We start from the raw sequence: 20,349 nt of genomic DNA, 5'->3' as shown, positions 1-20,349 counted from the left end.
GCATAGTGAAGCCTCATGACCATACTGTCCGCAAAAAGCACAATTACCATTATAGCATGTCCTTAGGATTGGACACTCATTGGTTGAATGCCCTTGTTGGTAGATTGAGCACCATTGAAGCTCTCTCCTTGGATACACTCTATTGGCCTTCATTACCTCTTGGAGTGCTTTCATGTAACATGTGATTCATTTCCGCTAAAGTGTTGCTTTAGCAAGGCCTTGGTTTAATTGTAAAAGTGTTATGTCCCATGACTCCGGAAGCAATAGATTTAGAATCCGATGATTTAGCTCCTTTGACCATGAGATTATCTTGTAGTTGGATGGTGTTTGTCGTGACTTCATCTCATGTAGTGATCCCTCTAATGACTAAGCCATTATAGATCGCTTCATGGTTAAGGTCATGGATGAATCTATCCAACAATTGACTAGCGTTCATGCGGAACGCAACGAGAGTTTAAATGCTTGAGACGGCTAATGAAATCTCTAACCGACTCTTATTCCCCCTTAGCTTTGTGTAGCTGTGAAGCTACACGCCATAAGACTCATTCATGCACAAATTGCTTCAAGAACAATCTCCTAAGAGCGGTGAAGTTCAAGTATTCCTTGACTTTGAGAGTTCTATACCAATCCCTACCCTTACCGTCTAATGTTAGACTAAAGGCATTGGTCTTGGAAACCTCATTTCGTTCTTCTAGGGCCTCACACACTTGATTAAATACTTTCAAATGTCTCCTAGGATCACCATCTCTAGTGAATTTATGAGTTAGCTTGGCTATCTGGGTAGTCTTTCCATGGCTATGTTGACCACCATCTCTCACAATAGGTGCTATGCTTTCCGCTATCGCTCTTTCCAGGGCCCGTGTAAAAGCAACTGGGTATGTGGGTAGAACTGGTGTTGGCATAACACGAGCAATGATAGGAGTAGGTGGAGTTGTAACACGTGGCACTGCATGAGGATGCATTGGTCTAAACCTTGGTGGGGGTAGATGTGCTACATAAGGTATGTGTCCTATTGGCACCCCAATAGGTGCTTTAGTCATGTGGGCATTCAGTATAGCCGATCTCGCATAGAATGAGATGTGACCCCCTCTAAGAATGGTAATACTAGATATGCCATGGCGCAGAGGGCTCCATGTATGAAGTGGTGGAAGGACTAGGGATCCTTCCATTGACTTAAAATTTGACGATGTATCATTGGCTCTTAGTACAGGTCCTTGCATAATGCTAAACTGGGTTCCGACTGAAGATCCTGAGCCCAGCGTATGTTGGTACGCGCCTAGCTCGATAAATGCGCTATCATCTAAATAGGCCTCTAATACACGCCCAGATTGTAGGTACATGTGAATATGGGTGTAAGAAGGTCCTACAGATGCCTTGGACAAGCTTGAGAATTTTTAAAATTTTTCGTTAAAAAAGTTTTCCATGTCTTTTGTGTTTCTTAACCCATGTGGCACTAGAAATAGTGTGAAGGAAACCCTACCCTAACGTGTCTTTGGGAAGTTGCCTATCCGCAGAGCTCAAGCATGGCTCAAGAGCTCCACCGTAGCCGCTCGTCTCACTGTTGTCCTCCCACACTTGTTTGTCACACCGAGGCGGTTGCTTTAATCCAATGGGTGATGCAAGCTCTCTCGCGAAGATTATGTGGGATCTCTACGGGGAAGAGGATAGCGTTGGTTAGCCTAATCACTCAAGAGCGAGAGAGAGGAAGCAAGAGGGAATAAGTGATTAGCACTAATCACTCCTAAATCCTAACCCTACGCACACAACGCATGCTAGATTAGAGTTGCAAGAGAGAGGGAGAGAGAGAATACTCTAATTCTATTGCACAAATTGGAGAATAAGTTACAAACAAGAGAAATTGGCTTTTATAGTTCCAAGCCTTTTCCCACTAGGCCGTCGTCCCAAGAGTAAGTGACCTGGGGTGCCCAAAACATAGTAACAAGGTTATTCTCTATGGTTTGGCTAACAGACCAAGATCCTCATGTTTGTCCTTTGAAGCTCAATACTTGGGAGCGTCTTTAGGGCATTTCCCTCATCAAATGACGGGATTTACAATATAGCATGAGTGCCCATTATATAAGTGTGTGGACATAGTTGTCATAGGAATGTGTTGACCAATACGTGGTTAACATACTCGCGTTCCTAAAGTCGATCGTGTCCTCGTGATCGGTGAGGGGTTGTCGAGACACGCAGGAAAGGGTCGCACTTGGTTGGTGCTCTTGTCTCGCCGGAAATAGGGGGGGGAGTTAGTAAGATGGAAAGAAGTTAGTGGATTACTGGGGATTAAGTATCCAACGAGTCTGATGGGCTCTTATGAGTTTCTTTTTTGTATGTGCCCAGTAGTACTCTCTTTTTTATTTTAAAAGCCTTTGCGGGTGGGACATCCTCATTAGAGGAGTCAGAGTACTTGAATGAGTAGACTAGCATGGAATACTTAATGACGAGTATCCCAGTGGTAGGTGGTATGATTAAAGAGGAGTTAGTAGAACAATGGGGTTAGTAAGCAAGTGGCGAGGGGGGAATTTCGGAGGGACAAGGAGGCAACACGCATGGAGACTTCTTGTGCTCCGAGATGCTATATGTCGATGGCGATGTTCATGAAGATCTAGCATCTTTGTCAAGACATCGTGATGGGTATCTTGGCTCCCATGGATGTTGCGCCATCAGGTTGTGGTGTTCTCTCTTTTTCTTTTTATGCTTTGTCTTCTTCTATCATTGGAGCTTTGGGATCCTCTGTTGATAGGAGTGGTAGTTGATGTCGAGGATCCATAGGTATTTAGCCGAAGAAGAAGTTTTAGGTAGGATTTATTAGACATGTAGCGTAATTATTTGGGTGCAGTAGGGGTGATTAAGAAGATCCAAGCGATGGGTCGTACCATGGACCAGGCTTGCGCCCACCATAGTTTCCCCATCTAGAGATGTACCTGGATGGCTGTCGATGATGAAGTGTTATGTGGTGTGTGCGCGTAGGACATAATCCATTGAGATTTGTAGGTGATGTGCATGGGCGAGGGCAAAAGGTGTGCCTGTGGTCCTAATCACCTAGATTCTAATTACCTAGAGACTCTCTCTTTTTTTTTTTTGACATGTGTTTATTGGTTAGCACCCCTAAAGAGGGTTTTGTACTGAGTGGCCCATGTGGCTAGAGTTGTGAGCTTACCTTTGAGTTTATCTTTGAGTGGTTGGATAAGCTCATCCATGTGTAGCACTGCCCTTTGGTTTGGTGACGAAGTCGAGGGGCGGGGTGGAGCTTCGGGGATATCAAGGCTCCGTGGGTTGAAAGGGTCGGGCGAATTGAGCTTTGGAGTGCCATGGGTTGGGTGTGGGAAAGTCTGGAGGATTTTGTTGAGGAGGAGGAAACTTGCTTGTTCACTGGTCGCCAAACCATCTTGGTCGATTGGACAGGTACTTGCGTGGTGGGTGTGGTTTGGGCGAACTGCTGAGGGGTATGTCTTGGGCACCAAATGATGGAATTGCCACTCTGGAAGCCTTGGGCTTCTAAGAGACATTTGGGTACCCAACGCGGCCACAAGTAATGAAGGTCCGTGATTGGTGAGGCTTCCGACTTTTTTTGTCGATGAGGCTTTGAGCTATGAGGTGGTTGTCGACATGGAGGATAGGATTTTGATTGTGGCTTGGGGAGCCACATGTGTGTGTTTCTTTCATGGAAGCCTTGTGCGTTGAGCACATTGGTAGGCACCCAATGTTGTTGGCTTTGCTGTGCTTGGGGTTGTCGAACCTATGGTTGTGGGAACTTTTGTCGTGGCTTCTTGGGGAGTTTTTGTGGTGGATGAGTACAAGCAGCATGCTTGGGTAGCCAAAGGCGAGTGTTGCCTTCATAATAGCCTTGGGCTCATAACAGATGGTCGGGGACTAGCTAATGTTGAAGATTGGACTTAGGGTTGGGTGTGGCTGACTTAGTTGGTTTTGTGCGCTTGGGTTTTAGAGATAGCCGTCTAGGGATCCATAGTTCTGTGTAGCCATCGTAGAATCCCTTGAGTGGAAAGAAGATTCTTGGGCACCCACCATTGATTGTCATGATAAAGATATGAGGTCGGGGTGTTTGCAGTGTGGGTGGTCGAGGTTGTAGAGTTGAGGGGCAATGTTGAGCGACAAGGCTTGATTGTCATTGGTGGATGGTGTCGACAGTGGCCGATCAACTGGCTTTCGTGAGGCATGGGGTGGGGGAAAAGAGGAGACTGTCGGTGATGAGGAGGGGGAGTGAGGGGGAAGGATAGTCGAGGGTGAGGGTGTGTGGAGGATTTCCTCTTGGGGACACATGAGGACAATGGCCTTTTTGCCATTGATTTCCATGGTGGCCGTTTCTTCACGCCAATTGATTTGGCGGCAGAGTGAGTGGCATCAATCCACTCTTTTTCAATGATAATCCGGCCTTGGAGTGCACCTGCATCTATGACATGAAATCTGTACTCCAACTGGTTATTTCCAATAGAAATTTTAGGAATGAGAGACCCAACACTCATTAAATGCCTTTCATGTGAAATTTGAATATAAGTGTTTTCTTTTGTTAGTGTGGGTTTTCCAAGATCTTTCCACACCTCCAAGAATATGAGATTGGTGTGGACCATAGGATATAAAAAGCACCTCTAAAGATTTAGAAAATTTATTTTTTTTAATAAAAAAAGTTATTTTTTGGTACGGCCGTACGCTTACAAGTGTATGCATGTGCCTTTAGTGTGGAACGACCATGGCAAGTGTGGAATAGCTGTTTGAGATTTTTTTCATTTTTTAAAAAAAATTTTAAGTTTTAATTTTTAATTTTATTATTATTTTTGGTTTAGTAGTGTGGCCGTATACTTACAAGCGTATGCCCTTGGCTTTAGTATGGAATGGTTGTACAGATTAAAAGTTTTTTTTGGAAAAAAAAGCTTTTTTCAGTATGGCTATAAACTTACAACAAGCATATGCCCGTGGCTTTAGTGTAGAATGGCCGCGAGACAAGTGTGGAACTACTGTTTAGATTTTTTTTTTGGGTACGACCGTATGCTTACAAGCATATGCCCGTAGCTTTAGTGTGGAACGGTCATTTAATTTTTTTTGGGTACGACATACGCTTACAAGCGTATGCCCATGGCTTTAGTGTGTGGAACGATTGTGGCGGCAAGTGTGGAACGGTCGTTCGGATTTTTTGTTTGTTTTAAATTTTTTGGGTACGGCTGTACGATTACAAGCGTACGCTCGTGCTTTAGTGTGGATTGCCCATTCAAATTTTTTTTCGATTATTTTTTAAGAAAGAAAGTTTTTATTATTATTTTTAGGGTGTGGCCATACGCTTACAAGCGTACGCCCATGGCTTTAGATTGGTACGGTCGTGGTAAATGTGGAACAGTCGTGGGAAGTTTGAATTTGAAATTTAGAATTTGAATTTGAATTTTAAATTGGAGGGAAGTGAGTGGGAGATAACTAAGATCCCCTCATTAATGTTAGGTAGGTGGGAAAGAGTTAAGTTAGATGCTACCTCTAAATTAATCAATTTCAACTAATTTAGAGGTACTCTAGCTTAACTAAATATTAATTCTCTTAATCCCACTATTAATCACTCCTTAACCCTCATCTTTGCTCTTAAATTACTCCTATTTGGTGAGGAGTTTAAGCATAGAGATTTGATAGGTGGATTAACAATGTTTATGCTAATCCAAACATGTGATTGTCCTAGTCACTAATTAATCCACTTAAAAGAGAAAAAATTAGACAAAAGAGATAAAATTAGTGCTAATTCTTGCTAATTAGTGCTAATTCTTGCTAATTAAGGCCTAATTGGAGTGAACTAAGCTTTTTAGTTTTTTGCTCTCTTTAAGTCCACTAATCACACTAACTAGTAGGTTAGTAATAATTAGTAAAAATTAAAAGATAGTTTATGGGTTTTTTTTTGAGTTTTTTAATTTGATTAGCGTTCTATCTAGTAATGCTAACCTACCTATGTAAAGGGATTAACTAAAAGAAAAAAAATTAAGCTAAAAATTAAGAAAAATGATTTAGGTTTAAGCAAAACTCTCTTGATTAGGCTCTCTAATCACCCAAATCACAAGTTTTTTTACTTAAACGAGTAGTAATTCTACTCTAAACACAAAGCTATACATGAATCTTAACAAAAACATAAAAAATAACCAAACAAAACATCAAAATATAATAAAAAATTAAAAAACTGCATGCCAAAGAGCCTACTTGGCACCGGGCTATGGGGGCTTCGTTTCGGATTCGAATCAAAGATGGCGTAGACAAGTAGCGGATGGCGCTCCCCAGAAACGATGCCAAAGATGTTAAGGAAACCCTACCCTAATGTGTCGTGGGAAGTTGCCTATCTGCCTGCTGTGCTGAGCTCGAGCATGGCTCAAGAGCTCCACCGTAGTCGCTCGTCATCGCCGCTGTCCTCTCGCACTCATTGCCACACTAAGGCGGCTACTCTAATCCAATGGGTGATGCAAGATCTCTCGTGAAGATCGTGTGGGATCTCTGCAGGGAAGAGGATCACGTTGGTTAGCCTAATCACTCCAGAGAGGGAGAGGGAGGAAGCAAGCGAGAACAAGTGATTAGCACTAATCACTCCCAAATTCTAACCCTAAGCACATCACACATGCTAGATTAGAGTTGCAAGAGAGAGGAAGAGAAAGAACACTCTACTTCTATTGCACAAATGGGAGAATGAGTTACAAATAAGAGAAATTGGCTTTTATAGTTTTTTCCACTAGGCCGCCGCCCGAGAGTAAGTGACCTAGGTGCGTAAAACATAGTAACAAGGATTTTCTCGATGGTTTGGCCAACTGACCAAGATCCTCTTGTCTATCCTTTGAAGCTCAATACTTGGTCTTTAGGGCATTTTTTCTCATCAAATAATGGGATTTATAATATAGCATGGGCACCCATTACATAAGTGTGCGGACATAGTTGTCATAGGAATGTGCGGACATAGTTGTCATAGGAATGTGTTAATAAATAGTGTATTTTTTTCAGGTCAATCAAGCGCTAAAAGCACTGGCTCCCATAGTTAAGTTTATGTAAAAATGTACATTTTTTGAGTGACGCAAGTTGCGTCAACACGATCGGCAACAACCTAAAACATATATTAGACAAGTTTGTGTGTTCACTTTTTGAAAAATTTCTATACCTTTTTGTTGCCCCGGACCTTGACTTTTTACTTTTTTAATTTTTTAATTTTAAATTTTTTTTTACGTTTTTGGTTTACTGTTTATGGTTTCAATTATACCGAAAAGGGGTTTTCCTAGAATCTTTGACTTGGGGCTTGCACTCATTAAATGCGTCTAGCCACTCAAAATAGACTTTTGAACTTTTTTGGCTAGTGGTCTAAAAGTGTTACGGCTCACCCTAACCCTCCTTGAAACACATCTAAAAAGAGATTACTTGGTGAACCGCAACTGTCATGAGGATCTTTCCAATGGCCGAGCTCGTAACCCTTGAGGTCTCCGAGCTCTAGAACTCCTTGAGAAGCAATTCCACTGCGTCTCCCGCGAGCGTTGTCACACCGCTGTGTTGCACTACGGGTCCTCGTCTCTCCTCTCACCTCACTTCACTTACACACACTCACTAGTATGCATTAGGGAGATAGATTAGCAAGAGCAAGACTCAATTGCACAATGGGAGAGTATGTTGTATTATGAGAGAAATTCACTTATATACATGGCCATAAGTGTTCACACTCACTTCAACTGTGGTCGGCTAGGCACTTTAGGCTCATAAGAGGCCTAATGTTATTACAATGACTACTCTCATAATATATCCATGAAGTACATCACTTAGGACTTCATCCTAACTTGCTACCACACACTCTTGAAGCGGGAATCGCCATAAATACTCCGTCATACCATTACGGGCGCCCGTCCTCCAAGTTGTAGTTTTGGACACTATTGCTTCATATCATGAATGTATGACCCTTTGGTGTATCTACTGTGACTCCTTGATATAAGATAATGGCAGTAGCTCTTGTTAATCCTAGAATTGGATTAACATTCCCCCCTTGCTGATAATGATTGCGTCCGCATGATCGCGTTGAAGACCTTTGTGTGGGGAGAATGAATAAGCTTTGTCGATGGCTTTGATGTTGAATTACGTTCAATGGTCTTTGTTCCTCCGGAAGGAATAAAGATAGTTAATGAATGAAGAGGTTAGTGGTGTATTGGGAATTCCTAACGTGGTGGGGGGTTTTTGCGAATGATTGCATTTTTATATTTGTGTGTGTGTGTGTGTGTTTTTTTTTGGCCCACTTTGTTTTTGGCAATCATCGGGAAGGTTACATGTTCATGGGAATTCCTCTTTTATCATAAAATAAATTTATCTAAAATTTCTCTTTTAAAATAAAAACATCCATTATTTCAAATATGCCAAGAATTTCACTTTTACCATTTAAATGATTGAATTCCAAATGTCATGGGAATTCCTCTTTTATCATTTAAAATTTCTCATGTATAAAATAAATTTATCTAAAATTTCTCTTAAAATTAAATAAAAATATCTATTATTTTAATATACCAAAATTTCTCCTTTTCCATTTAATTACATGGATCTCCATTATCATGGAAATTTCTCTTTTTGCATAAAAATAAAATTTCTCTTTTCTTTAATTAATTATTTATGCATAAATACTAAAAATTAGTTTCTCATAAATATGATGAAATTTATTCTTTTAGCATAGGATGTCTCATCCTAAAATATGGTAGGAAGTTCTTTTTTAGCATTATGCATAAAAATAAGATATGTATTAATTTTTAAAATTTTTGCCATAGCTTCACTGCTATTACAGATAATTTTTAAGTTTTCTAGAAAAGAATAAGACTTTGTAATACCATTATGATAGAAGAACTATCCTTAAACTTAAATCCAAATTATGGAATTAAAGCATAAACTTACCATAATTTTATTAACGTAAAAGCATAAAAATACTATTTTCTTAACCTCTAGCTTAACAAGCTTAGCGTTTGGTTTTGAATTAAGAATTTATCAATGAGAAGCATTCTTTTTCTAAAGAATTAGCCATAGGAATGCCTATTCTTTTGGGAAGGTGCTGGCACGCGTAAGAAGAGAAGTAGAGCAGCTGGCAAGGGGCTGCGAAAGTGAAGAGTGCAGGGGAGTGGCCACCTTGTGGAAAAGGAGGATGCTGCTCGAGTGATCGTGCGTGGGCTGGTGGGGCCGGTAGCATTGCAGAGGAAGTGGCTGGCAGAGGATCAGCACAGAGAGCCAGAGAGAGAGAGAGTGTGTGTGGTTTTTGTGGATTTTTATCTCCTGGAGTTTGAGGCCAGCGAAAACTTGAGTGCAAGTGATATGATCTTTATAAGACCCCTACACCATTGTTATAATAAAAACAACTAATTAGAAACTTCTCAAGCTTGAGAGGGATTGAGAAGTGAAATCATTTGAGAATATGAACAAAAACCATGAAATTCTTTCTTACCTCTAGGTTTGGCTTGCTTCTTTATCTAGAAGTGAAACCCCCAACCAATCAATTGGTTTAGTGAGTTTGAGAAGAAATCTCTAAGAGTTGTTGAAGAGAGAGAGAAGCTCCAATCTCTCCAAAAGTAGAGGATTTTTAAGGGATAATAGAAAATATGATTCTTTTAATGTAATACTGGCATGGTATAGCTCACAGATGAGAATACAAAAGAATGAGGGTCTATTTATAGGTGAGGGAGACCACTAACTGAGTCCAACTAGGTTCTAGAATTTTTCAGCTTCAGTTTGGCTGAATTTGGACAAGACTTGGACCAGTTTAGCTCCTAGTTTGATCCAGGAGAGAGGAGAGATAAAATATCTCAATTTTTTTGAATTAAAAACCCTCCCACACATGTGAAGGAGGCGCCTACCTCAAAGGTCTCTCCTTCCTTACCAAGGTGTCAAAAATTCATCATTTCTCCAAAATATCTCATTTTTTTAGTAATATCTCTTAATTTTTAACTAATATACCAGTTAACTCTTCATCTTATGTGGGTATTTTATTTTATTCATTGGATTTATCTCATCCCAACACTTGGATTAATCTTATTGGCCCATAGGAACCTTAATTGGACCATAATCTAGAAATTTCTAAAAATCTTGATCCTTAGGCGAAGGTCACTTATATCATTTTTAATTGATTCCTATAATGCACCTTGGAGAATTTCTTTTGAACTTCTGTTTCAGGGAAATACATTTTTGATATTAGGAGAATTTTTATATCTAAAAATATCTCAATATCGAATTACCTCTCTCTAGAATTTTTTCTTCTCTCTAGGCAAAAACAAGGAAAAACAATATTTTCTTGTATTTAGAAATAGGGAATGATTACAGGGGATTGAGGTAAAAGCTTATTCATTATTCAGGCTGAGGAGGAATCTTATATCCTCTCCCACTTGAAAAACACGAGATGTCCTCATCTCGCAAAGTGGGGGTAATCTTTTGCTAACTCTTCTGCTTTCTCCCAGGTGGAGAGGGAAGAACTTCCACTTGACTAAAAATTCTCTGAGGACTCTTCTCCTCAGAACCTTCTCCCAAACATCAAGGATTTCTTCAGGTTGGAGTACCATCTAGCCTTCATCATCAAGTACGTGACTCGGGTTGGGTACATATTTCTTAAGCAAACTGACATGGAATACATTATGTACCTTGAGATGGGGAGGCAGAAGAAGTTTATAAGCTAGATTGCCCACTTTCTTTATAACAACATAAGGTCCACAATATTTGGGAGAGAGCTTCTTGTACTTCCCTAAATATAAGGAACTTCTTTTTGGCCATACTCGAATGAAGACCATATCTGATTCTTCAAACTCTCTCTCTGATCTCTTTTTATCTGCATACTGCTTTTGCCTATCTTAGGCTTCCTTAATATCTTTATACGGATTGATTGCATTTTCTGGTCCATGTCATCAAGCATTTGTCTGGACATCTTGACTCTGATCAATGGGTCAGACCAAGTTAACGGTGTAAGGAAATCTTGTCCATACAAAGCTTTGAAAGGGCTCATCCCAATGCTTCGATGATAAGAAGCATTGTAATCAAATTTAATCAGATGCAAATGGCTTAACCACTTCTTGAGTTTCCTACCACAGCATGACCGAAGAATATCTTCTATTACCTGATTCACTCTTTCAGTCTGGCCATCTGTTTTGGGTGACCCTGCTGTACTAAGATCCAAGAAAGTTTCTACTGCTTCGAAGAATGCAGTCCAGAATTTCGACGTGAACTTGGGATCTCTGTCACTTACTATCCTCCTGGGTAAGCCATGTAATCTGAAGATCTCTTTAAGGAAAACTCTGGCAACATCCACTGCAGTGTATGTTTCTTTCACTAGAATTAGATGGGCAACTTTGGTTAGTCTGTCAACTACCACAAAAATGGAGTTGTAACGTTATTGCACTGAAGGTAATCTAGTGACAAAGTCCATAATATTGATACATTCCCACTTCATCTGTGGAGTGTCTAGAGGCTGCAGTTTCCCTAGCATCTTGACTCTCTCTGCCTTGACACTTTGACACAATAAGCATTGCCGCACATGATTAAGTACATCCTTTTTGAGTCCTGGTGGCCAAAAGAAGCTTTTCTTCACAGACATATAGGTTTTTATAAACCTTGGATGTCCAGCTATCAGGCTATCATGGGCTTCTCTCAGAATTCTTCTCTTTATTCCTTCATCATTGGGAATGCATAGCCGATTATTATAATACATGCATCCTTCATCCAATTTGTACCCAAGAACTCGACTCATTTCTTGAGGAGTCTTGCTTTCCTAGATCAGAAGGGTAGCAATAGGGGCAAAGAATTTGTCCTGCATGATTTTCTCCCTTGCTTCACTGATTAATGGATTTGACACCATTGTAATTGCAAGCAAGAAGGCTTTTCTACTAAGCGCATCTGCCACCACATTTTCTTTCCACAACCGATACTTAATTTCAAAATCGAATTCCTGCTGCTGCAGGGTATGCATCCATCTCCTTTGACACATGTTGAGATCCCTTTGGGTAAAGATCCACTTCAAACTTTGATGATCTGTCATCAAGGTGAACCTTTGTCCCAAAAGATAATGTCTTCACAACTTCAGAGTATAAACTTTTGAGAGTAACTCCAAGTCATGGACGGCATAATTTCTCTCATGTGTTCTGAGTTTTTTGGATTCATAGGTCACTGCATATGACCTTTCTGCATAAGAGCACTGCCTAAGGCAAACCCATTGGCATCAGTAACTACCTCAAAAGGTTTGGTAAAATTTGGTTATTTAAGGACAGGGTTGGTTACTAAGGTTGTCTTTAGCTTGTCAACAAAGGCACTCTGACACATACCAGTCCACTGAAAAAGGGTACTCTTCTTGAGAAGGTTAGTTAAAGGGGATGCTATCTGGGCATATCTAGGTATAAAGATCCTATACCATTCGGTTAATCCTAGGAATCCTTTGATTTCCTTTACTGTCTTGGGTTCCTGCCAATCTATGTCTGCTTGGATCTTTGCGGGGTTAGGAGAAATCCCATCTTTTGACACTATGAACCCCAAGTATTCCACTTGGTCAATAGAAAAATAACAGTTGCTCTTTTTTGCAAAGAGTTGGTGTTTCCTTAGGATTTCCAGGAACTTGTGCACATGATCTTCATGATCTGCAACATTCTTTGAGTATACCAAGATATCATCAAAGAAGACAAGAACAAAATCATCCAAGTATTCTATGAGAATATCGTGCATAAGACAATTAAACATTAGTAAATCCAAATGGCATGACTGTGAACTGTGAACTCATAATGCCCATTGCGAGTATTGAATGCTGTGTTCGGGATGTCCTATTCCTTGATTCTGATCTGGTAGTACCCAGATTTAAGATCTATCTTTGTGAACATTTGGGTCCCACTTAACCGATCCAAAAGTTCATCAATCCTAGGGATAGGATACTTATTTTTAATTGTTAATTGATTCAATCCTTTGTAGTCAATACAGAGTCTTAACGTTCCATCTTTCTTCTTTTGTTGAAAGAGATTGGGCGCACCCCAAGGTGAGACACTGGGTCTGACGAATCCTTACTCTCAAGTTGTCTTAACTGTTCCTTAAGTTCTATGGCTTCAGGGACTGGAATTTTTGTATGCACACTGGGCTACTGGGGCTGAGCTCTGGGGGGTAACTCAATCTCATGATCTACTTCACGAGACAGAGGCATCTGAGTCAGCTCTTCAGGGAACACATCTGCATACTCACTTAACCACTTTGGTTCTTTCGCCTTGCATTTTACGTCTACCGGATTCTGATCCCTTTTCATAAATTAGAAGCCTTGACTAATTGCAGTACTGGGGTTCCGAAAATTCTAGTTCCTTGAACTTTATTCCCGTGGAGGTCAAGAAAAGAGATGGTTCCATTGTGACAATGAATGTCAGCCTGATTCTTACGGAGCCAATCCATTCCAAGGATTCCATCATAGACTCCCAAGGGTAGGACTCTGAAGAAGTGGCACTCTATTATGTTCCCATCTAGAGTAAGGTCTATCTCAAGGTGTGTGAAAAGAATCTTTCCACCACTGGCCAATTCCACTTGCATAGGTTTCCTTGATTTTTGATTTAGGACTAACTTACGTAGACATCTTGGGGAAATAAAAGAATGAGTACTGTCTGAATCAATCAAAAGCTTGAATTTCTAACCTGGTACTCTGTTGGAGTCTGGAGGACTGAAAATTGACGTTATTTCCATGATGCTCTATTCCGGCATAGATTTATCCTTTTTCTTCCTCCACTTTCTCAGCTATAGTGACGGCTCTAGTTGCTGCAGTCTAAGAGGTGTAACTCTCTCTCTTTGGTTACCCTAATTCTGGGAGGGAGTTCAAAGACTGCTTTGCATGGAGGCTGCAGGCTGAGCTGGCACTCTTCTGGGGTTGCCCTGATTTTGGCGTGGGGGACCCTGATTGGATTGATACGAGGGAGTTTGTCTCTGAATTCTAGGACCCTGGCTTCCTTGGCCCACAGAAGGAGATGGGAAATCCTTGAGCTGGTGCCCAAACCCCTGACATACGAAGCATCTATTCTCACTTCGAAGCTCTTCCTTCTACATTCTTGAAAGAGCCGGAGTTCCTGAGAAAGAACTTCGAGGGAAAGGTCTTCCTTCATTCCTGAAACTTCATGACTCTAGATTCTGGTTGTGGATCTTGGTGTCTCTTTGGAGGCGGAAGGTTGGAAAAACTTCCCGGTGTCTGGAATCTCTTGAAGGATGAGGGAGTTGGCTTTGGCGGACTTTAACGATGAGGGAGTTGAAGTTGGCGGGACTTTAATGATGAAGGCTTTGGCGAAGTCCTTCATCATTCTTACAGCTTCTGCCATGGAAACTAGCTTGGCATTCTTGACCAGGGTGTCTAAAGGTTCGTTCATTCCCCGAATGAACTTGGCCATAAGTTGCTCTTCATTAGCGGTGGTGAGTACTTGAGGAGAAGAGCAAATGCCTGGTGATATTCTTCAATGGTTTTGCTCCCGTGGTTTAGCTCTAAGAATTCATTCATCTTGGTTTCTAAAAATCCAAAAAATCTCTTTCTTAGATAGGCTTTAAGATCATTCTAGGACTGGGTATTCCTATCTAGATGGTTGGTGTCGCAATGGTTTCTCCATGCCACCCTCGCTGTTTCCACAATTTTCAGCCTAGCGAGAACCATTTTGCTCCTCTCGTTGTATCCGGTGACATCAAAATATTCCTCCATGGCTTCAACCCACTTCTCCACAGCCTCGCCCAAGTTCTCCCCTTCACCTTTGAAGGGTCCTGGGGCTGAGTTCTATGAAGAGCGTCGGGGTCAAGCTCTTCCTCATCAGTGAGAGGGTCTGGCTGTCGGCTACGGTTCCCTTGCCTCATAATTCTGCCGAAAATGATACATTATTAAATTTTTATTTTGATTTCGTCAACGAGATCGTAAGACTTAAGAGGTTCAGAAAATAATTTCTTAAACAAGATAAAAGATCTTATTGGAGATCTATGACATATGTACGAGTAACAGAGTTTTCTTCATCAATTCGTCATACAATAAAGAATCACTTACACAACAGGGAATTTTGCCACAAAACATTTCTTTATTTAAATAAAGGTTGCAATATGTACATAGAGCATCTCCGCTCTAGAAAGTCAAAATCTCCTCGGAAGACGCATAAGACGGTGGTACTGGGCTGCAAACATGCCCTGATACAAATGCTCCCTTACTGCCAAGGGAGCTACTATCTGGAATAAAGCGACTAAGAAGTCTGTAGATATTGCAGGAAAGTCTGAAATCTCGAGGCGTAGGGTGATATAAAATAACACCATCATGAATCACTTTTAGCCTCATCAGAATCATGGCCAATGAGATATTCTGGCTCAGCATCACGCGTTGGTCGCCAAGAGGCGTGGACATACTGCCTTGCAAATCGCTTGTGCTGCCGTCTCTCCATTGGGTCAGGGAAATATAAATCCTCGAAATGGCTTGCAAGTCTTTCTCGGCTCGTTCGAGTTGTTAGCGAAAGAGATGAGATGCTCGAAGGCGAAAGCAGGCATATCTTGTGACTGGGTGAGATCGGGAATACCGGATAAGTGTGGAACTTCCATCTATAAAACCAAATTCTTTGATTAAAAATCTCATTAATGAAGCTTAAGGAATGAAAATACAATATGTAAATGTTCTTTCTGAGTTTTTATTATAAATTTTTAATAAGAATTCATTTTTCCTACTGATAAAAGCTGTGAGACCCCCACCCCCCTCCGTGAAGCTCCCTTCAAGGGTGCTTGGCGGCGAAAGCAACGTCAGCCTCTCGTGTGGGGGACAGGGATCCACACTTGAGGCCTCGCCCCACGGATGTCCGGACAAGAGACTAGCCCGGCGGTTCCTCCAAAACCGAACCTGGAAAAACTTCCCTCGCCCGGAAGGCACGAGCGATTTTTAGCATTATGCATAAAAATAAGATATGTATTAATTTTTAAAAATTTTGCCATAGCTTTGCTGCTATTACAGATCTTCTAGAAAAGAATAAGACTTTATAATACCATTATATGATAGAAGAACTATCCTTAAACTTAAATCCAAATTATGAAATTAAATCATAAACTTACCATAATTTTATTAATGTAAAATCATAAAAATACTATTTTCTTAACCTTTAGCTTAACAAGCTTAGCGTTTGGTTTTGAATTAAGAATTTATCAATGAGAAGCATTCATTTTCTAAAGAATTAGCCATAGGAATGACTATTCTTTTGGGAGAGAGATATATACATAAAAAGCATTCAAAATAAGCATAAAGATTAACTTTTTTTTGCGATTAATCATTAGAGTTCTTAGAGAAAGCTTGATTTGTATTAAAAACAACTAATTAGAAACTTCTCAAGCTTGAGAGGGGTTAAGAAGTGAAATCATTTTGAGAATATTAACAAAAACCATGAAATTCCTTCTTACCTCTAGGTTTGGCTTGCTTCTTTATCTAGACGTGAAGCCCCCAACCAATCAATTGGTTTAATGAGTTGAGAAGAAAGCTCCAAGAGTTGTTGAAGAGAGAGAGAAGCTCCAATCTCTCCAAAAGTAGAGGATTTTTAAGGGATAATAGAAAATATGATTATTTTAATGTAATACTGGCATGGTCTAGCTCACAGATGAGAATACAAAAGAATGAGGGTCTATTTATAGGTGAGGGAGGCCACTAACTGAGTCCAACTAGGTTCTAGAATTTTCAAACTTCAGTTTCGCTGAATTTGGACAAGATTTGGACCAGTTCAGCTCCCAGTTTGATCCAGGAGAGAGGAGAGATAAAAATATCTCAAATTTTTTGAAATAAAAACCCTCCCACACATGTGAAGGAGGTGCCTACTTCAAAGGTCTCCCCTTCCTTACCAAGGTGTCAAAAATTCATCATTTCTCCAAAATATCTTATTTTTTTTTGTAATATCTCTTAATTTTTAACTAATAAATCTTGTACTTAGTTAACTCTTCATCTTATGTGAGCATTTACTCATTTTTGGGTATTTTCTTTTATTCATTGGATTTATCTCATCCCTATTAGCACATAGGAACCTTAATTGGACCATAATCCATAAATTTCTGAAAATCTTGACCCTTAGGCTAAGGTCACTTATATCATTTTTAATTGATTCCTATAATGCACCTTGGAAAGTAACACTTTCTTTTTATAAAATATTTTTAGTAAGCATTTTTCTATACCTAGGATGAAAAATAACACTTTAAGAATACATATACGATGGGAATTACTCTTTTTGAATAAAAAAGTAAAACTTATTTTTCATAATTTTAGAAAAATTTTGCCATAACCTCCTTTGTATGGCTGACCATTTTTCAAATTTTAACTCTCTACAATTAATTAGAAGTTCATCAAGAGTATTTAAATCATTCTAATGTAAACATTTTCTACTTTATCAAAGAGAAACATTATGAAAAACTTGATTTTATCCATTAATCATTCATCTAGGATAAGAATGGTTGGATTTACTAAAGAAGAGAGGGGAATGCCTTTTTTCAATGAGGCATAACATCACATTCAATTTAGAGAAGACAAAAATCATAAAAAACCATAAAATGAATAGAAAAGAGAAGAATCTCTAACTTACGAAGGAATTTGAGAGCTTTCCTTTGGCTTGATGGTTTGAGGGTTCTACTCTTGTTGAAACAAGAGTGGCCACTAATCTTTAGAAGAGGGAAGGTCAAAAAACTAATGAATTACGAGTAAATTCACAGTTTTTTGGCTCTTGGGAGAAGTAGGGTAATAGTGCAAAAACACTATTAAGCTTCAACAAAGGGGAAGGCTTCTATTTATAGGAAAAAGTGAGCTTCTAACCAAGCCAATTGATTCTAGAATTTTCCAGATCAGTTTAGTCAATTTTTGACCATTTTTGGGTCAGTTTAGTCCACTTTTTGGATCTAGTTGGAATAGGAGAGAGGAGAGATAAAAATATCTCATTATTTGGGAGTTTAAAACTCTCCCACACATGTGAAATAGGTGCCTCCTTCATGAGGGAAATTCCCCCATACTGAGGTGTCAAAAATGCATCATTTCATCTAAATATCTCTCTTTTTTAGCTATTAACCTTGTCCTTAGTCAACTCTTCATCTTTTGTGAGTATTTACTCATTTTTGGGGATTTTCCTTTTATTATTCTATTTATCTCCTCCCTACATTTGGATGAATCTTATTGGTCCATAGGAACCTTAATTTAAAATTTCAAAAAAATTCTTGACCCCTAGGATAATGCCTCTTGAACAAATTATACTTAATTTCTAATGCACCTTCTAAAAATCTTTTTGAACTTCTGTTTTAGAGAAACTTATTTTAATAAGACAAGGTATTTTTTATCCAAAAATATTTAAAAATTGAATTACCACTCTCTAGAAGATTCTCTCTCTAGGCCAAAACTGGTAGAAACAAGATCTTTTATATTTCTGAAGAGGGATTTGATTACATGGGAAGATGCTGGACATCTTGAGAGGCTGGGGAGGAATCTTACAACATCAAGGAAGAGGTCGATGAGAGAGCCTAACATGCCATGTCTATGATCACGCTTGCAGATAAAACCGATGGACAGGTACAATCACATACCTCTTCACAAAATAGTCAGAGTGCATGAGGAGAAGGAAGATGTTTGGGCATGGTATGTACTCAAGGAAGTGGAGCACTATCTCAAGTCCCACCAATCAAAGGTTTGCAACCCCTACCTCCTAACAAAGACTCTTAGCCATGCGCAACATTCTGATACCCACGAGCCATCGAGAATAGGATGTCTCATAGGCCCAGTAGTAACAAGAGGTGATGGTAGATCCTGCACAGCTAATAGTAAACCCGCAGTAAATTAAGCAAAAAGCATTCTTTACAAAAACAAAAAAGAGAGCTATTCTACAACAAAAGTTATCGATTTGTAGCCATCATATGTATCCAGTTTAGATCATCTTCAGGCTCAATAGCTTGTTCTTAAGCATCTTTGTATGGTGGGTCTTTCCCTACATCAGTCTCTTCTCTGCAAGTGTAGCAGTATTGCAAAGGGGTTAAATGGATGGTAGTATTAGATCTCTAGCCTAATAGTCCACCACCCATTGGATGTACGTGACTAGTCACCAATAGGTCTACTCTAAGGATTGAGTCATCAAATTGTAGATAGACATGGTTTTTGGACCAATCATGGATCATTTTAGCTTCACACATAAATGGTCTTCCTAAGATCATTTCATAAGAATCAAGTTGCTTGGAAAAGTCCATCATAATGAACGTATGTCTCACTCGATGTTTCAAGACCTTGATCTTAAGACTGCGTAACATCCCTATTGGTTTGGTAATAGTACCATCAACCATTTTAACCACAATGTCTAAGACTTTAAGCCTGGGTTTGACCATTTTTCTAGCATTTTTTGGTGTTATATTGACTCCTACACCATCATCAAGGACTCCCATTACTGTGATGCCCTTAGCGGGTAGTAATGTGTTTTATTCATCACCTTCAAAGTATTGATCCAATTTATTTAATGGAAATTTGACCATTGATTTGGTGTACTTATCCTAGTTTGTTAGACACAAAAACAACTTAAGCCGGTTATTGCCTTACTGGTTGTAGCAACCCATAGCTTTGATGGGTTGGTGGTGGAAGCAACAAAAAGGGTAAAAAATAACCGTACACAATCCAAACTAAAGAAGTCTAAAAAAAAGAAGCAAGAGTCCCTAAATCTAAAGGCTCAAAAGAAGATGAATCAGACTTAGACCAAGACTCTAGGACCAAAAGAAGAGGAAAAGAACAAGTGTAGGTGGAAAGATAGAAAGGTGGAGAAAAATATCAAGAAGAATGGTTGCTTGCCATGTTAGCTTTGATAATCGGTGGAAGTGTAACACCCTCTACCTCCAAAGTCAAAGCAATAGATGCACAAAATGTAACAATCAAGGACATATTGAGGAGGATTGCAAGATAATTCTACAATGTCATTTTCCAAACCAACACACATGCCATGGAAATATGTATATAGAATGGTAGAATGCACTACCAACAGTGGAATAATTACCAGCAAAACACTTATGCTAGTGCAACAAATAACAATTCAACATGAAACCTCGATGTGGCACCAAAGGTGACCTTATGGTCAAGGAGAAGGAATGTTGGACCACCAAAATGAGGATACCAGTACTACCACTCAAGAATTTAGGGCACAAAAATTTGGAAGGCCAATTATGGAAAAGGCATCAACATGAATTGTAATAAGGGTAGGCAAATATGTCAAATAGGGTCCCACACCCTATAGTGAACAATGGTACAAATTGCTAACTTGCAAGAGGAGCAAGAAGAAACACTAGAGGTGCTAGCTATTTCAAGGTCCCTGGGTCTCTACCAACCAGAATGAAGAAAACTTTCAGAGGACAAAGCAAAAGCCCATCAAGTGGGAGGAG

Source organism: Cibotium barometz, chromosome 5 (genome assembly GCF_041138505.1).
Source record: "Cibotium barometz isolate CiBa-2024 chromosome 5, ASM4113850v1, whole genome shotgun sequence".
Classification (NCBI taxonomy): Eukaryota; Viridiplantae; Streptophyta; class Polypodiopsida; order Cyatheales; family Cibotiaceae; genus Cibotium; species Cibotium barometz.
This window is presented reverse-complemented; position numbering follows the sequence as displayed.